Source organism: Hirundo rustica, chromosome Z, assembly GCF_015227805.2.
Source record: "Hirundo rustica isolate bHirRus1 chromosome Z, bHirRus1.pri.v3, whole genome shotgun sequence".
NCBI lineage: Eukaryota > Metazoa > Chordata > Aves > Passeriformes > Hirundinidae > Hirundo > Hirundo rustica.
This window is the reverse complement of record NC_053488.1, coordinates 35752306-35772788: the sequence shown is the minus strand read 5'-3', so window position 1 is coordinate 35772788 and position 20483 is coordinate 35752306. Positions and strand designations below refer to the sequence as shown.

General features: G+C 38.3%; 1 long non-coding RNA gene across 1 annotated transcript in view; it reads left to right on the top strand.

Annotated features, from left to right (window-relative positions):
* The window catches only part of LOC120765418 (uncharacterized), a 32793-nt gene extending 12310 nt beyond the window's left edge, over positions 1-20483 (top strand). The window contains exon 4 of the long non-coding RNA XR_005704419.1: positions 19307-20483. This is a non-coding gene — a long non-coding RNA (uncharacterized LOC120765418). The remainder of the gene's footprint in view (positions 1-19306) is intronic.

The window sequence follows — 20483 nt, the reverse complement described above, 5'->3', positions numbered from 1 at the left end:
CCGCTTTACTTGTTCAAGATACAAGTGAGCCATGAGTGAATAGTGGTCTACTAATGTTTATTCAGTGACTTAGTGATGTTGCTGACATTCTTGTCCTATCAAATCATGACATTTGACTAACTTTTCCGTATCTACTGGTAGTCCAACAGGCATATAGAGAGGGAAGGAAATGAAAGCAAGATGAAACAGTTGAACTGATGATCATACATTTTTGCAACATCATGTTTAGGAATTCATTTCGCTTCTAAATAGAACAGCTGTGAAACCTTTTATTGTTTTTCCTCTGTAAAAAATGGACAAAACTTGTGAACTCCAAGGTAAATTAAGTGGCCATACAAAAATTAATAAGAAGAAAAAAGACCATATTTGTTGGATAGAGGTCTGTAAGAAAGATCCCGTGTTAAAGTGGTCAGGGGAATGTTGGTAAGGATTGTTGAGGGATCGGAATGTCATCCAGCTGGTAGAAAAATGGATTTAAAAAACAGTGGTTTGAAAAGTGTAAATATTCAAGTGTCTTAAATGACAGTATCACCCATCAATATTATAAGATTGAAGAAGAATAAGGATTGTTATACCTATCTGGTATAAAAGATGGGTCATGCTGAAAATTAGGTTTATTTCCAAAATTAAATTCAGTAGAGGAAGTACCACAACCTTTTAAATTGATCCTTCAAGACCTTTCTGTTTTAGAGACAAGTTATCAGATTTAGACAGGAAGTAATTACACTTTTTTTTCTGCTAGTTAATTGGTTCGATCAGTTGAATCAATTGGTTTGATTCTCTTGTTCACTGTGTGATTGATGAAACTTCTCTTGCTTCCTAATATAACAATGCTGTTAACAATGATTCTAAAAATAAACCCATTACCCCCAATAAATATGCAGGTCTAAGAATATGTTCTTTGATAACACATATTGTGACCAGCACTGTTCTTGGCTACATTGGCGGGGGGATTAAGTGCACCCTCAGCAAGTTTGTCAATAACACCAAGCTGTGTGATATGGTTGACATACTGGAAGGAAGGGATGCCATGCAGAGGAACTGTGACAGGCTTCAGGGGCCATGCAAATCTCACAAAGTTCAACAAAGTAAAGTGCAAGGTCTTGCACTTGAGTTGGTACAATCCCAAGCATAAGTACAGTCTGAGTGGGAAATGGATCAAGGGCAGCTATGAGGAGAAAGACTTGGGGGTGTTTGTGGACTAAAAGCTCATTGTGTGCCCATAGCCCAGAAAGCAATTTGTATCCTTTGGGGTGCATCAAAGGCAGTATGGCCAGCAGGATGAGGGAAGGAAGTCTGTCCCTCTGCTCTGGTGAGACCCCACCTGCAGTGCCGTATGCAGCTCTGTGGTCTCTAACTCAAGAAAGATATGGATCTGCTGGACCAAGTCCAGGGGAGAACCATTAAATTGATCACAGGACTGGAACACCTCTCCCACGACTACAAGCTGAGGGCTAGGGTTGTTCAGTTGGGAAAAGAGAAGACTCCAGGGAGAATTTATAGCAGGCTTACATTACCGGAAGAGGGCCTGCAAGAAAGTGGGAGAGACATTCTTTAGAAGTGCATGTAATAGGACAAGAGGAAATGGCTTTGAGCTGAAGGAGGTTTATGTTAGACATTGGAAGAAATTCTTTACTTTGAGGGTGGTGAGGCACTGGAACAGGTTGTGCAGAAAAGCTGTGAATGTCCAGTCCCTGGTGGTGTTCAAGGCCAGATGATGTGAGGCTCTGAGCAACTTGGTCGGGTGAAAAGGGTCAATGTCTTTGAAACATGCTTCTTGTGCTGCAGTGCATTCACAAAATCCATTCATTTACTTGAGGTATTTTCTAGTGCTGTTCAATCAACAGATAGAACAAGAGATAGGTAATTGAGAATGAATGTGAAGTAGTGTCAAGATTCCTAGTTCATAATGTTGGTAACTCTTTCTATGATTATATTTGTCTCTTTGCAGCTGATATGGTTTTTGGGTTTCCTCTTTACAAATCTTTAAAATAAGAACATGTATTCCTCAACAAATACTACATCTACACTAGCACTGTTGTATTTGTTTCTGAGCAACTACAAAATCACAGAAATGAAAACAAGTTAGACCTTGATTTTGAAGGCAATTTTTTCTAATAAGAAATAAAATCTAACCCACATAATGAATTCAAATTCGTGAAGCATGAGAACATTTCAATTGATTTCTTAACTACATGAATGATGGATTCTGTTGTAATGCAGTAATGTTTCATTGTTCTGTCTAGTCTAATTTTGGTTTACCTTATCTATCACTACCATTATTACTCTCTTACACAATCTTTCCTATTCCCATTCAAATTAATTTCTTAGTACACAGTGGAATATGAAGACTCTGGAGAATGATTCACTTTTGTAGTATCACAATCGCTTTTTGGATTACTTAATCGGTAGGGCGATAATGATATAAGCAAATGCACCACAGCTTCTGTTATTCAAAGACTTCTATGCAGGAAATGGGTTTTATTACCTGAGAATATGATACATTTGAAAATACTTTTTTTAAATATTCTATTAAATGTATGCCAATGACATTGAAACAAATTTAACATCTCTAGCTGCACTACTGGAAAAGACTATAAAAGATTTTTGTCTTCACAGAGCATAAAGAAGTGCCAAAAACCTAGAAGGCTCCTTTGGCCAATATTGAAATTCTTCTGTATTTCCTTGATACCAAATTTATCTCATTGAAGAGGTATACTTTAAGAAAGAGTACTATGTTATAGTATGAGATAGATAGATAGAGAGATAGAGAGATAGATAGATAGATAGATAGATAGATAGATAGATAGATAGATAGATAGATATAGATAGATAGATATAGAAATAGATAGATAGATAGATAGATAGATAGATAGATAGATAGATAGATAGATAGATAGGTATGGTGTGTTATATATATATGTTATATGTACATTCACTTTTTTTTGGTGCTTTTTTCCCAGCCTGTCAGTTGCAAGAAAAAATCTCAAGTCTGCAGCCCAAATGTGTTTTAAAGCCTGGTGCTATTTTTTCATCTCTCTAATAACACATATTTTTCATTTTTAAATACATCTCAGTTGCCCACATCCCAACAAAACTTTGTTGCAAACCGTCAGTCATTTACAATTACTGTACAAAAATTTGTGTTCTGCACAGCTACTGGCTGCCCAAGATTTTCCTCCATTCTCTTTGTATCTTCTTCAGGTGTCTCAGGTGTCTTTTTATCATTTATCTTGTTAGAATTCTTTCCTAAATATTCAAGGTTTCAAAAGCGTGAATGAAGTTCTCTTTTGTAGTCTAATGATTTATTTGCAGCTTCAGTGTTGATGTCTCTTGCCAGTTGGCTGAGTATTATACCAGTGCACACCTTACAAATTGAAGTAACTGATCTTCAGATAGATGTGAGACCAAATTAAAAATAATATTATTAATCCTCTTGCTTTTGGAAGCAAAATTCTTTTCACTGTTTTATTTAAAGAATTTCCATGTCTTTTTAGTGAGGAAACAAATTGGAAGTTTCGCCTATTGATTTTGTAGGAAGATCATGCTGTGGTCCGACTGCTGAATGACAGAGAAGTTATGCTGATAGGAAATTCATAATGAAAATGGGTGAGGGCCTGATTATTTGTAAATTCTTTCTTTTTAACATCACTTATTTCTCTGACTTGTCAGCACTGTTATCACAGCCTTGTTAGGTGTTTGCTGATAGTTTAATTACAAAAAATTCATAGTATGAAATAGTTGGCATTTGCTACATCCCTAAGTTGTCTCTCTTAGATCCTTTGTAATAATGTTTTGTAATAAGCCATGGTGCAACAGCAAAGCTGTGATGTAGTCACCATCACAGAAAGGTGGTGGGATGAGTCACAGCTGGAGCACTGCACTGGATGTCTACAAGCTCTTCAGAAGAGACAGGAAAGGGAGAAGGGGTGAAGGGGTGGCCCTTTATATTAGGAAGGCTTTGGTGCCATAGACAATACAATTAGTAATGATGAAGTTGAATGCCTGTGGGTAAGAATTAAGGGGAAAGCCAACAAGGCTGACATCCTGCTGGGGGTCTGTTATCGTCCACCCAACCAGGAGGAAGAGGTGGACAACTTATTCTATCAGCAGCTGGAGAATGTTTCAGGATCATCAGCCCTTGTTTTGTAGGTGACTTCAACCTGCCAGACATCTGCTGTGAACTTCATGCAGCAGAAAGGAGGCAGTCCAGGAAGTTTTTAGACTGTATTAAGGACAACTTTTTGTTGCAGCTGGTGGGTGAGCCCACCAGGGGAGGGACTATGTTAGACCTGTTGTTTGCAAACAGAGATGGGCTGGTGGGAGATGTGATGGTTGGAGGTGACTTGGGGCAGAGTGATCATGAAATTGTAGAGTTATCAATATTTGGTGAAGTTAGGAGGACCATCAACAGGACATTTATACTGGACTTTCAGAGGGCAGCCTGCTAATCAGGAGGTTTATCCAGAGAGTTCCTTGGGAAGTAGTTTTTAAAAACAAAGGAGTTCAGGAAAGGTGGCCATGCTTCAAAACAGAGGTCTTGAGGGCATAGTAACAGACTGTCCCTGTGTGCTGAAAGATGACCCAACGAGGTAGATGTCCAGCCTGGATGGGTAAGAAGATTTTGAAAGAATTTAGGAATGAAAAAAAGGATGTATCATCTCTGGAAGGAGGGTCAGGTCTCTCAGGAAGCATTTAGGGGGGTTGCTAGGGCATGTAGAAAAAAAATTAAGGAGACCAAAACTCAATTCAAACCTAATTTGGCAACTTCTGTGAAGGATAATAAAAAATCTTTTTACAAATACGTTAATGGTAAAAGGCAGGATGAGACCAACCTTTCTTATCTATTGGATGCAGGAGGGAACTTAGTAACTGCAGATAAGGAGAAGGCAGAAGTACTTAATGCCTTTTTTGCTTCAGTCTTCAGTATGAAAATGGCTTGTCCTCAGGATAATTGTCGTACTGGGTTGGTGGGTGGTGTCAGGGAACAGAATGGTGCCCCTGTTATCCAGGAGGAGGCTGTCAGAGAAGTGCTGAGCTGTTTGAATGTCCATAAATCTATGGGCCCAGAGGGGATCCATCCCAGGGTGATGAGGGAGCTGGCAGAAGAGCTTGCAAAGCCACTCTCCATCATTTACCAATACACTTGGCTTACTGGTGAGGTTCTGGATGCTGGAAACTGGCCAATGTGATTCCCATTCATAAAAAGGGTAGAAAGGAGGATCCTGGTAATTACAGGCCAGTCAGCCTGACCTCAGTACCTGGCAAGATAATGGAACAGTTGTCTGAGTGTCATCACACAGAATTTACAGGATGGCCAGAGTCTCAGGCCCAGCCAGCATGGGTTTAGGAGAGGTAGGTCATGTTTGACCAACCTGATCTCCTTTTATGACCAGGTGACCTGCCTGGTGGATGCAGGAAGGGCTGTGGATGTTGTCTGTTTGGACTCAGCAAGGCTTTTGACACTGTCTCCCACAGCACACTCCTAGATAAGCTGGCAGCCCGTGGCTTGGACAGGAGCACTCTGTGCTGGGTTAGGAACTGGCTGGATGGCCGGGCCCAGAGAGTGGTGCTGAATGGTGCTGCATGCAGCTGGTGGCCAGGCACCAGTGGTGTCCCTCAGGGGTCTGTGCTGGGGCCAGTTCTGTTCAATATTTTTATTGATGACATGGATGTGGGTATTGAATCTTTGATTAGTAAATTTGTGGATGACACTAAGCTGGGAGCATGTGTCAATCTCTTGGAAGGCGGGAGGGCTCTGCAGAGAGATCTGGAATGGTTGGATGGATGGGCAGAGTCTAATAAGAGGCAGTTTAATAAGTCCAAGTTCTGAGTCCTGCACTTTGGCCACAATGACCCCCTGCAGCGTTACAGGCTGGGGAAGGCGTGGCTGGGCAGTGCCCAGGAGGAAAGGGACCTGGGGGCACTGGGGACAGCAGCTGGACATGAGCCAGCAGTGTGTCCAGGTGGCCAAGAGGGCCAATGGCATGCTGGCCTGGATCAGGAATGGTGTGGCCAGCAGGAGCAGGGAGCTCATTCTGCCCCTGTACTCGGCACTGGTGAGGCCACACCTTGAGTGCTGTGTCCAGTTCTGGGCCCCTCAGCTCAGGAAGGACGTTGAGATGCTTGAGCACATCCAGAGGAGGCAACGAGGCTGGTGAAGGACTTAGAACACAAACCCTGTGAGGAACAACTGAGGGAGCTGGGGTTATTTAGCCTGGAGAAAAGGAGACTCAGAGGTGACCTTATCACTCTCTACAACTTCCTGAAGGGTGGCTGTAGACAGCTGGGTTTGGGCTCTTTCTCCAGGCAGCAACCGAGAGAAAAAGAGAACACAGTCTTAAGCTGTGCCAAGGGAAATATAGGCTGGATATTAGGAAAAAGTTTTTACAGAAAGACTAATAAAGTATTGGAAATGGTCTGCCTGGGGAGGTGGTGGATTCACTGTCTGTGGATGGTTTTAAGGAGAGACTGGATGTGGCGCTTGGTGCCATTGTTTAGTTGAGGTTCGGGTTGGGTTGGACTTGATGATCTTGCAGATCTCTTCCAACCTAATGATTCTGTGATTCTGTTTTACCCCCATTCTGTGTTTACATGCATTTTTGGCAGTTCCTGCAATCACTTTGCTCACAAAAGAGTTTTGTTTTGTTCTGCATTCAGTTATGACCTCTAGTTAATGAATTTGGAAGCATTTGGTGCTGAAATACATTTGCTGGTACAGTCTTTAGACTGTAGGATGTATTCTTCCCCTGCAGTGAAGCCTTATGATTTAGCATGCAGTGATAAGCATGTAATAAATTTAACATATAATATTTATTTAAATTTAACATATATAATTTATTTATCCTTAATATTTAAGGATAGATATTGTCCTTTCAATTTTCCCAAGTTTCAGCTGAGGTGTTACTGACAGAGAAGAAAAAGGCTATTTATTTTTCACTAGTGTATGGTCTTCCATGTAGTATGCATAGCTATTTGGCTTCTGGAGTTTATGTAGCTTTTGTGCACATATCAAATGGTATGATCAAGAGTCAAATTCTGGCTTATTCTGACAACAGATAGAACTGCTTAACAGTGTGGAAAGACATGATTTTTGTCTGACGCAACTCATGCCTGTCTTAAGACCTGTGACATTAAAAAGAAGCTTGAATTTCTGGTATGTTTTTTGTTGTTTAGCTTTTCTCCTGACACAGCTTTACTGCTTAGTGCATGCAATGTATTTGCTTTGGAAGTATTTAAGTATGAGTTTCTTCTGTGTGAATGCCAGCTGTTTCTGAGGCAAGAATATATTTTGTTGCATTTCCAGGAAAATTTAAAAAAACCAACAAAACCAGATATCTGAAAATCCTGGAATTTCATGTTGAGAAATGCCTTGCAGTTTAATTAATTTGGAATTCAGATTTGCTTAGATTTGGTTTCCCTAAGGAAAAAAAAAATCCTAAATTCAAAGCAAGTGCCTATATCTTACTTGTTGTATCTTGCTTACTTATCTTCTAGCCTGAACATAAAGATAAACCCCTATCTACCTTCTGTGACAAGAGCCATTCAGCAGACATAACCCTTTCACAAATTAATTCTGAAACTGGCAATATGAGCCCACAATTGACAAGGAGCAATTTTGGAACTTCATGTTCCAAATGAGAATGAGAAAACCAGCCTATGGTGGGTTGACCACATGGCTGTCCACCAGATACCCATGAAGCTGCTCTATCATTTGCCTTCCCCAGCTTCACAGAGGGAGAAAAATACAATGAAAGGATCATATGATGAGATAAGAAGAGGAAGAGATCATTCACCAGTTACTGTCACAGGCAAACCAGACTCAATTTGAGGAAATCACTTTATTACCAAACACAGCAGAATACGGTAATGAGAAATAAAACCAACTTCTAAAACACGTTCCACCAGCCAGCCATTCCTTCTTCACAGGCTCAGCTTCATTCCTGATTTGCACTATCTTCACTGTCCCAGTGGCACAGGGTGACAAGGAATGTGAGTTGTGGACCCTCTGCATGCTCATCACATGAGCATGTCTCTGCTGCCCCTTCCTTCTCATGCTCTATTGCAGCTCCAGCATGGGGTTCTTCTCATGGCAGTCAGTCCTCCACAACCTACTCCACCATGGGTGCTTCTCCTTCCCTGGGGCTGCAGTTCTTCACAAACTCCTCCAGCATGTGTCCCTTCCATGTGGTGCAGTCCTTCAGGAACATACTGCTCCAGCATGGGTCCCCCTGGAGGGACACAAGTCCTGCCAGAAAATATGCTCCAGTGTGGGCTCCTGTCTCCATGAGGGCACAGGTCCTGCCAGGAGCCTGCTGAAGTGCAGGCTTCCATGGGGTCACAGCCTCCTCTGTGTATCCACCTACAGCATAACAGGCTGCAGGTGGAATCTCTGCTCCACCACAGATCTCCATGGGCTGCAGGGGCACAGTTCCCGCACCCTGGTCTTCGTCACAAACTTCAGGGGAATCTCAGCTCTGGTGCCTGAAGCACCTCTTTCCCTTCCTTTTCCACTGACTTTGGTGTCTTCAGAGCTGTTTCTCTCACATGTTCTCATTCCTCTCTTTCAGCTGCTTTTTGTGAAGCAGATTTTTCTTCCTCCCTTCTTAAATAAGTCATTTCAAAGGCACTAGCACTATCAGTGATAGGCTCTGCCTTGGCTCATGACAAGTCTACCTTGTAGCAGTATTGGCTCAGTCAGACATGGAGGAACATTCTAGCACCTTCACTCATGGCTTTAGTCACCCTGCTATCAAAACATTGCCATGCAAACCCATTAAAAAGTATTAAAATATCTTTGGCGCCTTAGATTGAAAGTATGTCTGGGTCATGTTTTAGGAATACATAATTCTGGGTATTGTAAGTACTGCTACGTGTCAATAAATTAGAAATATATGTGAATAAATATTTAGTTGTTCAGAGATTTATTTCAATGTGTTTTATTGATATTTGTGTATAAAATAGATATTTATAAAATAAGATTCTATATATTTTATCATTTAAAAACAATAATCATCATATATATGTATAAAGGATGCAGCACAGTCTTTTGAATTAACTGTTATAATATATGAAACTGAATCTCACAATGTTTAAATGGAAACTTTGGAAATTTGCCGCGTATATTAGCTAATTCCAAATTGAACATTCACAGTACCACGAGAATAAGTAACACTCAATTATAGCATTAATGACATTAATTCACCATAGCAATTTGAGCAACTTTCAAATTTGTTTTACGAAGTGAGAGAGTGAGTCAAAACTGAAGAAGACTTTAGCTGTTAAAAGTTGTTTGAAACCCATTGAGCATGAACCAGACTACTGAATAATGCAGACAAGATAATGAACTGGAGACAAATGAGCCCAAGCCAGCCCCTGCTGAGTGCCAGGAGAATATGTTTATTCGGTAGATATATTATCTTAACATCTTTTTGCAGTGACCTTCAATTTAAAGACAAAAATACAAAATATCTACAATCTGTGTGGTTTTTATTTGTAACTGCAGGACAGTGTTACAATGTTACATCTGTAACTCAGATGTGAGTTGTCCTCTGTTAAGATGGTAGAATCAATTTGCTAGATTCTTCTTTCAAGTATATGAAAGTAATTAAGAATTTGAGTAAGAATCACAGTCAAATATGTTCTTGGACAAGCAGTTCAGACTGGTAATTTATTTTCAGAGCAACAAACCTACTAATTTCTGCAAAGGTTGTGTTTTGAGATAATCTTCCTTTCATAGAAAACCTTGCTTTATAAACACTATTGATGTTGGTTTTTTCATGTCCTACTACTAAAAAGAAGTGCAGGAAGGAGTGGCTTAATACGGGACATAAGGACTCATACAGAATTATCATGTAACTCCATTCTTGAATTCTGTAAAGTATTGATGTAACTGGCTTCATTAAGGTTCATTCATCAGAGTCTGTGCAGGGTAGAAACTCCTTCACTTCAGTCTGCAAAAGCACAATTTAATTAATAGTATTTTTATTGTCTTTTTTATCAATTTCAACTTTACTGATACATTATTTGGAAAATGAAATAAAAAAAATCATGCATATTATTGCTTGTATATATTTATGTGGTTATAAAGCATGTAGTAAAGCATTGAAAAGCAGAAAAGGCATTTCAGATTCAAATGCCAGTTCCATATATTTTTCTTTTAACTCCATAAAGTACTTAATGTCCACTGCTTTATAGTATTTTCCACTCTCAGGGAGCTTCTAGATGTACACCATCTTCAGTTCCCAGAAATGTATCCTTCCCAGCAATGGGACTTTAGGCCAAACAAAGAAAATGCAGTTAGACCTTCTACTAATTAATGGTTCATCAGCAAGAGAGCTGGTCATGAAGGTCTTGAATGGGTCCAGGAGATAAGTTTTCTTCACATTCCACTGTACACTAGAATAATATTTCCATGAGCATATGGGATTAGGCCTAGGATTTTATGTTGTCAGAGAAAATCTGTTGCACTTTTTTGTTTGTTTTTGAGAACAATGTTTAAATTACACAGTTTTGCAAGTCCGCAGTTCTTCTTTCCTAGGTTTAGGCACAGAAATTGTGAACAAAAGACATATGCAAGGATTGCAATAACACCATTTTCTGCTGTCAGGTTTTTTTCTGTTGCTAGTGCTAAAAGAAGCAGGGAGTTATTTCTTGGCTACTCATTCAACATCCAGTGAAACCTGGAATACTTCTGCAATGAGGTGAGTACATTGGTAGACAAAGGGAGAGCAGTGAAAAGCTATTTACATCAGCTTTAGAAAGGCATTTGACACTACTTCATGTAGCATCCTCATATACAGGTCGGCGAAGTGCTGGCTAGCGAAGTGGACAGTGAGATAGATTAGAAACAGGGTGAATGGCCGGGCCTAAAATACTGTGGTCACTAGTGATTTATGCAGTGGAAAATACTGGGGCCAGCGCTGTTTCACACATTATCCATGTCCTGAACATTAAGACAGTGTGTACCCTCAGCAAGTTTGCATAAACATCAGAGGGACTTTGCCATGCTGGAGGATTGTGCTGGGAATAATCTCATGTGCAAAAGGGGGTAAGAGAAAGACTTGCCTTTTGAGAGAGATGCACCAGGACATTCTGGGGGCTGTTCAGCTGCAAAGTATCTTTGCAGAGAAAGACCTGAGGGATAGGGGACAGTGGACACTGAGTTGAAGATGATCAAATAGCCTCTGAAGTTGCAGTATGCCAACTGCTGTCAGCAGATTGAGGTCATCCTTCCTCTCTGGTCAGCATTGGTGAGGTACATCTGGAGCACTGGGTTGCAGTGCTGGGCTCCCCAGTAAAGAATAGATGCAAAACACACTGGAGTAAGCTTGGTGCAGGGTCTAGAAGGTGATGAAGGAACTGGAGCATCTTTCATGTGAGAAGAGACTGAGGAAGCTAGAACTGACCAGCCTGGAGAGATTGGCTCGGGGAGATCTTAAACACATGTAAAAATGACATATGAGAGAAAATGAAAAAGAGGGTACTAGGCTCTTTTTACTCCTTTTACAAAACAAAATACTATAGGCACAAATTTTTAAAATATGATATTTCTTCTGTACATAAAAATATTTTATATTGTGAGGATGACCAAATACCAGCAGAGTCTGCCCTGAGGGGCTGTGGCCTCAGTCCTGGACAATAAGCTTTTGGTAACACTATTTGAACAGTAGGTTCCAAGAGATCTCAAGAAGTCCTTCTCTGCCTTAATGATTCTTTGATTCTGGTAGTTTTGGGGAAAGGCAAGAACAATATGCTTCTTTCCTTGATTACATGCAGTGTGTGTGCCACTATTTTTTTTAAAACAGAAGCTTAGGTACTAAATTCTCTGGGCAGTGGTCATATAGGTATTTATGAGGGTCTGGCTTGGTGATAGGAAGGAGGGAAGAGGAAAAGAACAGGGAAAGGGAAGATGTCATTTTAGTTTATTCTTTCTTTATTCTGTGCAGGGCCATCACCAGTTTTTATCAATATGACACACATTTCAGTTAATTAATGGTATTCAACGTGTTCCTATGAGCCTGTACATACTGAACAATTAATACATTTTAAGATCCAAATGAGAAAGTGTTATTTTATCTGTCACTTAACATGTATTCATAAATAATCATGCATACAAACATATTAAATAATGGAGAACAGTAATGAGTAATTTTCAAGTCCTGGCAACCAGCAGGTTTCAATTGGAATATACTGTTTGGCCTACTTGGCCTTATTAAAACTTTCAAAGAAGGGGCAACATGTCCTTTTTAATCTGTTTCTCAATGAATAGTAGTAAATAAATGAACATGAGATTGGTGGGTATGAAAAATTAATATGCACACTGACAACTCATAAACACAGCATTGCTTAGGGAATTACTATATGAATACATACAAGCAATTACATGTTTTAAATTATTTATTTCATTTTCCAAATAATATACCGCCAAAGTGGAAATTGATAAAAAAGAGAATACAAATACAATATTATATCAACTTTTTACTGAACTTATTAAGTGGAGTGCTTCTTAATGAGGAAATTAATGAATTAAGCAGTTCATTATGGCTAAGCATTCTTTGTTGTCGTTAAGAATTTGCTGGCATAGACCTGTTGTAGTCAGTTTAATTATGATTAATATCTTATCTTGAATTCCATCTCCATTCAGATCTGAGAAACAAATGCAAACCCTATTACATGATCAAAGTTCATAAAATAGGGTAAGCTGCTGATGACCTTATATTTTATTCATTTTCACATTCATATTTATCAGTTTTTATAAGAACTAATGTCAATCTTTCAGTAGTTTTAAAAAAATGCATTTATTCATGGTATGTTATACAATCTCTTGTTCTTCTTAGAAGCAGGATCCTATGTTCAAGAATTAAATGTCTATAACCCTTCTTCAAATGTAGTAACTGTTATTTATTATCAATTTAAGTAAAGATAATCTACTCTTAGTCTCTAAGATTTGCTCCCTGTAAGACTTACTAGACTGCCTAATTTAAATTGACTTTATTTAGCCAAAGAACTCATAAACATTAGTGCAAAATGTACTTCAGCTCTAATCAAGGTTTAATCTCTCAGTTTTGTGGGGGTTTTTATCTGTGTGTGTGTCCATTAATTGATTAATGAGGAGTATTTTTAAAATTAGTTTATGTTTCTAAGGGACTGTCAGTAATATTTGGCCCACAATTTCCAGTATTTGACCATATATGAAATCAATAAAGTCTCATCCACTGGTGAGCTGATAGTTCAATCTAAAATAGTTTCCATGCCGTCTTTGGCTATGTGGTACTGGTTACATTAATATTATCATTTTATTCTCTAATTTCCTACACAAAATACCTTAAAAAATTGTGCAGTCAGATTCTCTATCTGTAATTCCTCTTCCCTTCAAGCCTCCACCTTTCCAGGGAATTATAGCTCTCAAAAGAATGAAATTTCTTTGGCTTTCATTAAACATTAAACTGAAAAAAATGGATGGTTTGTGATAAATGGAAGAAAATTTGAGTCCACATATAAGTCATGAGCTCTAGAGGATGTTGGAAGCAAATCTGTAGTATCCCAGCTTTAGTGCTTCCATTGCTCACACAAAAATTTGTTTTCTCTTGCAGAGTTTCTAAACAAATTGTTTTGCCATTCCTACAAAAATCAACATATGGGATGATTTGGAAACAAAAAACTGAAAAATTTTCACCTAGCTCTCATAGGTATCAATATAAGCCAACTGTAACATAAAGATAAAAATGCAGTCTTCCAGAACCTTTATAAGAGCCAGACTCTAAGGGGAATTGGGATCTGCAACTTCTTTTTATGTAACTTCTAATACTTCTTAAGATGTTATTAAAATGAAAATAGTGAATTAATACCATGCATTATCTTTAACTAGAATGTCCTTTTCATATCAGTATTTGAGAACAGGGACTTGACCTTTCCAATTGAAAATTACTTTATCTGAACTTACCTACACTGGAAAAATTTTCTTAATCACAAATATTTGTGCTGTGCTTGGTTTTGTGATGTTCTCTTCAACACCAAAATGTTGGGAGTTAGTTCAACTTATCTCAACTTTTTTTGGCACCAAAATCTTCTGAAGTCATTTGAATCATTCTCTACTGTGTGTTTTTTCCCTAAAAGTAAAGAATTTCAGTTTTCCTGACGATTTGAAAACCATCTTGTTCCACTTCAGATCCATACTATAACTAGAAACATGGGTATCTTATCAATGTATAAATATGTGAAGCCAAAGTAGACTGTATGAGTGAAAGATTCAAAAGATGACATTTTAATTATGACGTCCCGTAGGTATTTGGGGTCATATGTTTAAAATCATGTGATGTACATGAGCATTATGTATTTCAGCAGTCTCTACTACTGACTTCATGAGTCTGCCCTTTTGAAAGGCACCCTCTATCATATTTATGATGTCTTACTTAAAACAGGTGCTAATCTAAGTCTGCTGAGGGCTTGATTGTACTCCTGTGACTGTCCCAGCAGTAAATCCCATGGGGACAACATCAGTTTGACCAATGACTTCTGTGTTTATTGGTCACTTTGAAACTAATTAATACTTGTCTAACTCTTGTCATTCTCTCACATTCAGTATTTTCAAAATTTGTTCATTCCCGCACCTTCCCCCTTTCCCCCTTTCCCTCTTTGTCCTCCCATTATATCAAATCTCAAATCTTTCTTTGCTGACTTTTTCCCTGTAGTATTCCCATTTGTTTCCACTCTGCCAGTGTTCACAAGCACAGAAATTAATTGGATTTTAACTTCCCAATTATTCCTAGTCACAAGTATTATGTATCTCTGAAAACTCTACCTTACCCACATTCAGGTTACCTATAAAACTCACTTTGGCAAATTTGGTTTATGGCAGTTTTTAATCAGTTTTGATTTCACAACTTTTGCATATATTATTCCCATTCTGATCTCTGTATATAGGTAACAGACTCTTCAGATCAAGGCTATCTCAGATATCCAGTTGTCATTATTCATCCTATTCACAGAATCATTTTAATGACAAAGTAACTTTACCTAATCACATCATCACTACTCTGCTTTTTATGGAAATATGATAAGCATTATGATAAGAAGCATTTTCCAAAGATAAGCAAACATCATTACTGCATGCACCTTTATTCTAAGATGTATGATCTCTCCTTTGTAATGAATTATTCAATAATTCTGACTCTAATGTCAGTCATGGACAGTTCAGAAAACATACAGTCCTAAGACTGATTGCAAGTCAGAAAGAAATCATTTCCTGCGGTCAAATTCTCCCCTGACAACATTTACTTTAGCCACTTACATCTGTGTAAGATAGGCGCGACCTGCCATCTAAGATCTGTGTTCACTTTCATTAACGACACTGTATACCATATTTTGCCCTCAAATAAATGGTTTTAAAAGATCATGAATCAACGTTCTGAAAAGTCTGGATTCTCTTATTGGTATGGTACCGACCTACTGTGTAGCTGAATAGAAGGACAGACATAAACGAGTCTAAAAGGAGGTTCCAGCAGCTACAGCTGCAGAGGTAAGTGTGGTATCTGCAGAACTGTTGGAAATGATAATTCCTCTGTGCTCCAGTGGTATACTCATACTTGGATGTAGGTGATTTCTTATGTCATTAATAGTAGCACAACAGGAGAAAAATATGACTGGATAACAGCAGCCTAACTTTTCAGTCCTCACCCAAATAGGGCTACAGATTTTCTGCTCAGTATTTACTGGAATGACTTATCGCTTCATCTCTTTATTTGCGCCTGTGTATGCTGAAAGAAAAAGAGCATGAAGCAACATATGACAAGGTATAGGTATTTTAGTATTATTTAAATATACATAGCTAGGATTAGCTTCACAGAAAAATCTGTATGCCTGGGTCAGGTGGCATAATCCAGAGCTCTTGATTTAGCTCTCTGGAATCCCCACAGAAAATACTTGCTTTATAATGGGATTCATCAAAGTCCTTCAGTAAGATACCTAACGTAGGCAGTGTTGACTGAGTGTCGAACTCCATTTCTTTATTCTATGGCTGGATGTGGTGTGCATCCTGATTTCCAGCAGCTCCATGCTACAGCATTCACTCAGGCTGCACAAGACATGGCTTGATTCCTGTTTAAGGCGAGTGAAATGTCTCTTTTTCATGGAATATGCTATTAATTAGCTGTCCCTTGCTACATATACCACTAAGATGTTTCCTAGGTGACTAAAATTCTGTTGGCTAGAAATTAGGCCAGCCAGATGAAGGGACATGGCAAAGTGCTCAGTCCTAACACTTTACATCTTTAAGTACTTTGCTCCTTTTTTTTTTTTTTTTTTATGTGCATAGAAACTGTAGCCCAAAACCTCTTCCCCACTGGACAAAAGATTTCCAGACTGGGTTATATTGTTAACATCTCCTAGCAGCCAGGGCATGTGACAGAAACAAACAACCTCATTGACGCCAAGAAAAAAGTGACAGTTTTGCCCATTAGGAGGGAAAATATGCAGTCTATGGAGGCAGTAGCAGTTCTCAGTTTTGCTGCTCTACTCAGAGTAAAATCAGCAAGACAGGAAGTTGTCTGCCGTCCACTCTTCGATTCCCTGGACTGCCATCCATGTGTGACAGAGTGCAGACCTCGGACCACTCTGAAGTGGTCCCCAGCCACTAGTAGCGTAGGTATTGTTGTGTTACAGTACCTGCAGAAATTCTGATTCTACTATTTGATCAAATTATTTAATGAAATTACATAGGTTACAATGAAATAAACTATATCTCTATATACTATATTTATATTGTTTTCTTAACATGATGTTGGATAGTCTAATGAACTAGTATAATGTTGATGCTAATGTTTTCCTATAACTACTGAGAAGGGATAGTTCTACTCCTTATTCTGAGTGGCTAATCTACTTAAATATGGTCAATCCCTAGGCAATTGTGACTGTGTGCCAGAAGGGGAGAACATATGAGCAGCTTGGCATGTAGAACTGGCAGGTCTGCAGTTTTTCGCCAAAACAAGAGACTGTTCCAGCTCCTGGTGAAGTCAGTGAGACTAATGTCAGTAAGAACAACAGCAGAGATGTGACATTTCCTTGGCCAGAGTTTAATTTATTCTGACTATTGTAGGGAATTTTTTTTAACTTTCTGTTCCAAAAGTCTTGGGATCACAGGCATAGATTGGCACAGGTGGGAAAATGCTCCAATATAAATTTTTACATCTAAAACCACAGCAGCAAAAAACAATTACAGGAAGTGACACAGCATAGAATCTCTGTTGTATTTAGCCAGCCATTCCTCAATTTTAGACATGGGGGTTTTTTGTTTTGTTTGGGGTTGTGGGGTTGTTGTTGGTGGGTTTGGGTTGTTTTTTGGTTTGGTGTTTTTTGTTTTGTTTTTTGGGGGGGGAGTGTGGAGCTTTGTTGTTGGGGGTTTTTTTTGGTTGGTTGGTTGGTTGCAGATGTGTGGAGGTTGGTTTTTTTAGGCTTTCCTCATTGTTCATATTTGGTTTATGATCATCAGAAAGGTAGTTGTGGAAGTCAGTAATGTTTCTCATGGAAATGCAGTCAGAATCATAAGTTACTAATAAACATAAATTAGAATATAACTCATGTTAACCTCACACTAGAAAGCAGAAAAAAAAATAAAGAACATATCTCTCGAAATAAACGTTAATAGCTGTAAAAGGCACTGTAAAGTGGAAAATAATGTGCAATTGCATCATGAATGGGAGTCTATAGATAACATTTGTGGTGGTGATATAAAATGGATGTCAAGCACTGGAGAAAAAAAAAGTTATATGAAAAACTAATATTTTCCGCTTCAAACTCACTAACTCTCAGAGTAGAGCTTTAGTTTATATGAAATTTAAACACGTAATTAAAATAGAGATTTGGGATTGCAATGGTGAGAAGTGGTAGTAGGAGCAGTAGTATAAAAATTCCAGTAATTTTATTTGGTACATTTATGAAGTCTGTTCTCTCAAATTAATGCAGTCATAAATATGATCCATATCAGATTGTGTTTCAAGGAGAAATAAGTATTAGCTTTGTTGTTATAAAGAAGGACTGAACTTTGGCTGTTCATACTTCCAAAAGGCAAAGAAAAAGATTTGGGGGTTGTGGGAAGGACAGAAGTTTTGAGTTTTGAATGGCTTGAATTAGTACTTTGCTTTGGACGAAGTGTATTTTGTGAAACAGGCACGATGCCTTAGGTACGGCAACAAACAATATTGACATTTTATCCTGTATATTGTATTTTGGTGAAAGTGGTAGAACAAATTGTTATGGTTTTGGTTCATGGCAATGCTCACCATGCATAAATATCTCTGAATCAGGAAGGTACGTGTATTTTACTTTTGGATTATCCTGTTTTTCTTCTAGACAATCCATTTCTTCAGTGAATCCATGAAACAAAAAGACCTTTCTCTTCAATTTTCATCTTGATAAGGTGTTTTAGCTCATGATTTGTGTTTCTGCAGTACAATTCCCTTGTCCACATGCACACACACGCACAGATTTTTGATTTGCTTAGGATATGTACAAAATTCTACTCTTTTGATGAACTTTGGCACAAAATTCCTGAGTGACAGAATTCACTAGAAAATGTGGATAATTTCTTTGTAGATAATTTGGGGCTAGCTGTTTTGTGAAATACTAAAATATTGGCTTTACAAGGTAAACTATGCAGAAATTGTGTCTCAATCCCTCAGGTGTTTTGATTTCTTTTTAAGGTAAAGATATTCAATTACAGAGCCACTGCTCCACCAATAACTTGGTGGAATTATTCAACAGAGGTTTTTGCACATGGAATCAATTGCTATTTTTACAGCTGTCTCCTTACTGCAATTTCAAGACAAGGGTTTTGTAAATGTTGTGTATCTTTGCCAGCTTAATTCTCATCAGACAGTCTTCATACTGCAAAGCATTCTTCCATACCACATTCTCAGGATTTATTATTTTAACTCAAGACAGTTGTTCTGGATTGAAGGCAAATACAAAATATCATTTTCGTGTTTGCTCTTTGTATCATGCAGCTTACCTGATTAGCTGCTGTTAAAACAAATGCTTATAAATACTCATCCTTCAAGGCAAGTGAAAAGAGTAGCCTGTAATTTCAGTAGTGCCAATAGGAATGTTTGACCTCTCATCTCCAATCCTGACATTGTTTAACCATATCCCACAACTAGAGAATTCCAATTATTTGTTCAGAAGAGCCATTCATAATTGCCTGGTGTAAGCCTGCCTTTAGGATGCAAAGCAGAAAACAATGAAAATGCTACTCTAGTGAATTAGAACAGCAGCACTTAAATGTATAAATTAAATGGGCCTCTTTTCACAGCTTTCTCTTTCTATTCTGAGAGGCCTCAGCCTGGTGACATCAAAGACAGGATTATGTGAGAAGATAAAAACTTGATCTAATGTCCATGTTTGAAGTCATGAAAGTCCTCTTCTCTTCAAGCCAAAATAACCCTCCTTAAAAGCACAATGAGCTCCAGTCCAGGTGCAGGAGGGGGGAAGGTTTCAGCAAGACACTGAAGATATGTCAGAAAAGCTAAAGAGTTGTACATTAAACCATAATCTTTCTAAATGTGCTAAGAGATTGTATGTAAGTTTTGAAAGCTTTGTCCTATCAATTAGTTTGTTAAGTCTTCTTTTTAATTGAAGAATGTTATTATGTATGTAGCATGTGGCTGAATTGACCTTTAATAAGAATTTAACCTGTTTCACCTACTTATAGGGAAATCTACTTCATGATATATGAGGAATCAAAAAAGGAGTATTAAAACACAAGGTCATCTAAGACTACACTGTGAACATACATTATTGATGTCTCTGCATGTGACAGTTCTTTTCTGATATGGCTGATAGGCTGCCTATGGATTACAGAAGGGCTTAAGATGTAGGGCAAAATTATGGCCTTTTTATACTTCAAAACTTGTCCCTGTCTGTGAGGTAATCTTACATTAAAATATTCTCTCATGTGGAGAAATTATCTTCTCTCTAGTCTCTAAAAATTGAGATCAATTGAAACTTTCACCTCATAAAAAATGTACAGTTTCAGTGCTTCATAAAGATTTTTGTCTTAATGTCAGCATCTGCTCTTGTAACAGTGAAGAAACTATCTTGGACTTGGACAGTCTCAGCAGACCAAAGCAAGTGCAACTGTCCAGGTTAAAATGCAAGCTGTTTGCTGTAAAATTTAATGGACATCAGATACTAATGAAAATGTTTGCCTTTCATACAGTCTATGGCCTTGCTATGTGGTCGTCTCTTTGCTCTGCATTTTCAGCTTTTTACACATATTCACTAACAGAAGAAGTACATAGCAGGTTTTCAGTTCATAACTGTGGACAATCAGATGCAACAACATGAATAATAAGTAATAGACCATATGCCTGATATTTGCCACAGCCTCAATTCCAGCATCAGACAATTCACAATAGTTTTGTCTTACTCAGTTCTACTCTACTGTTGGGGGAAGATTTCTCTGCGGTTTATTTGCCATAACTATAAAG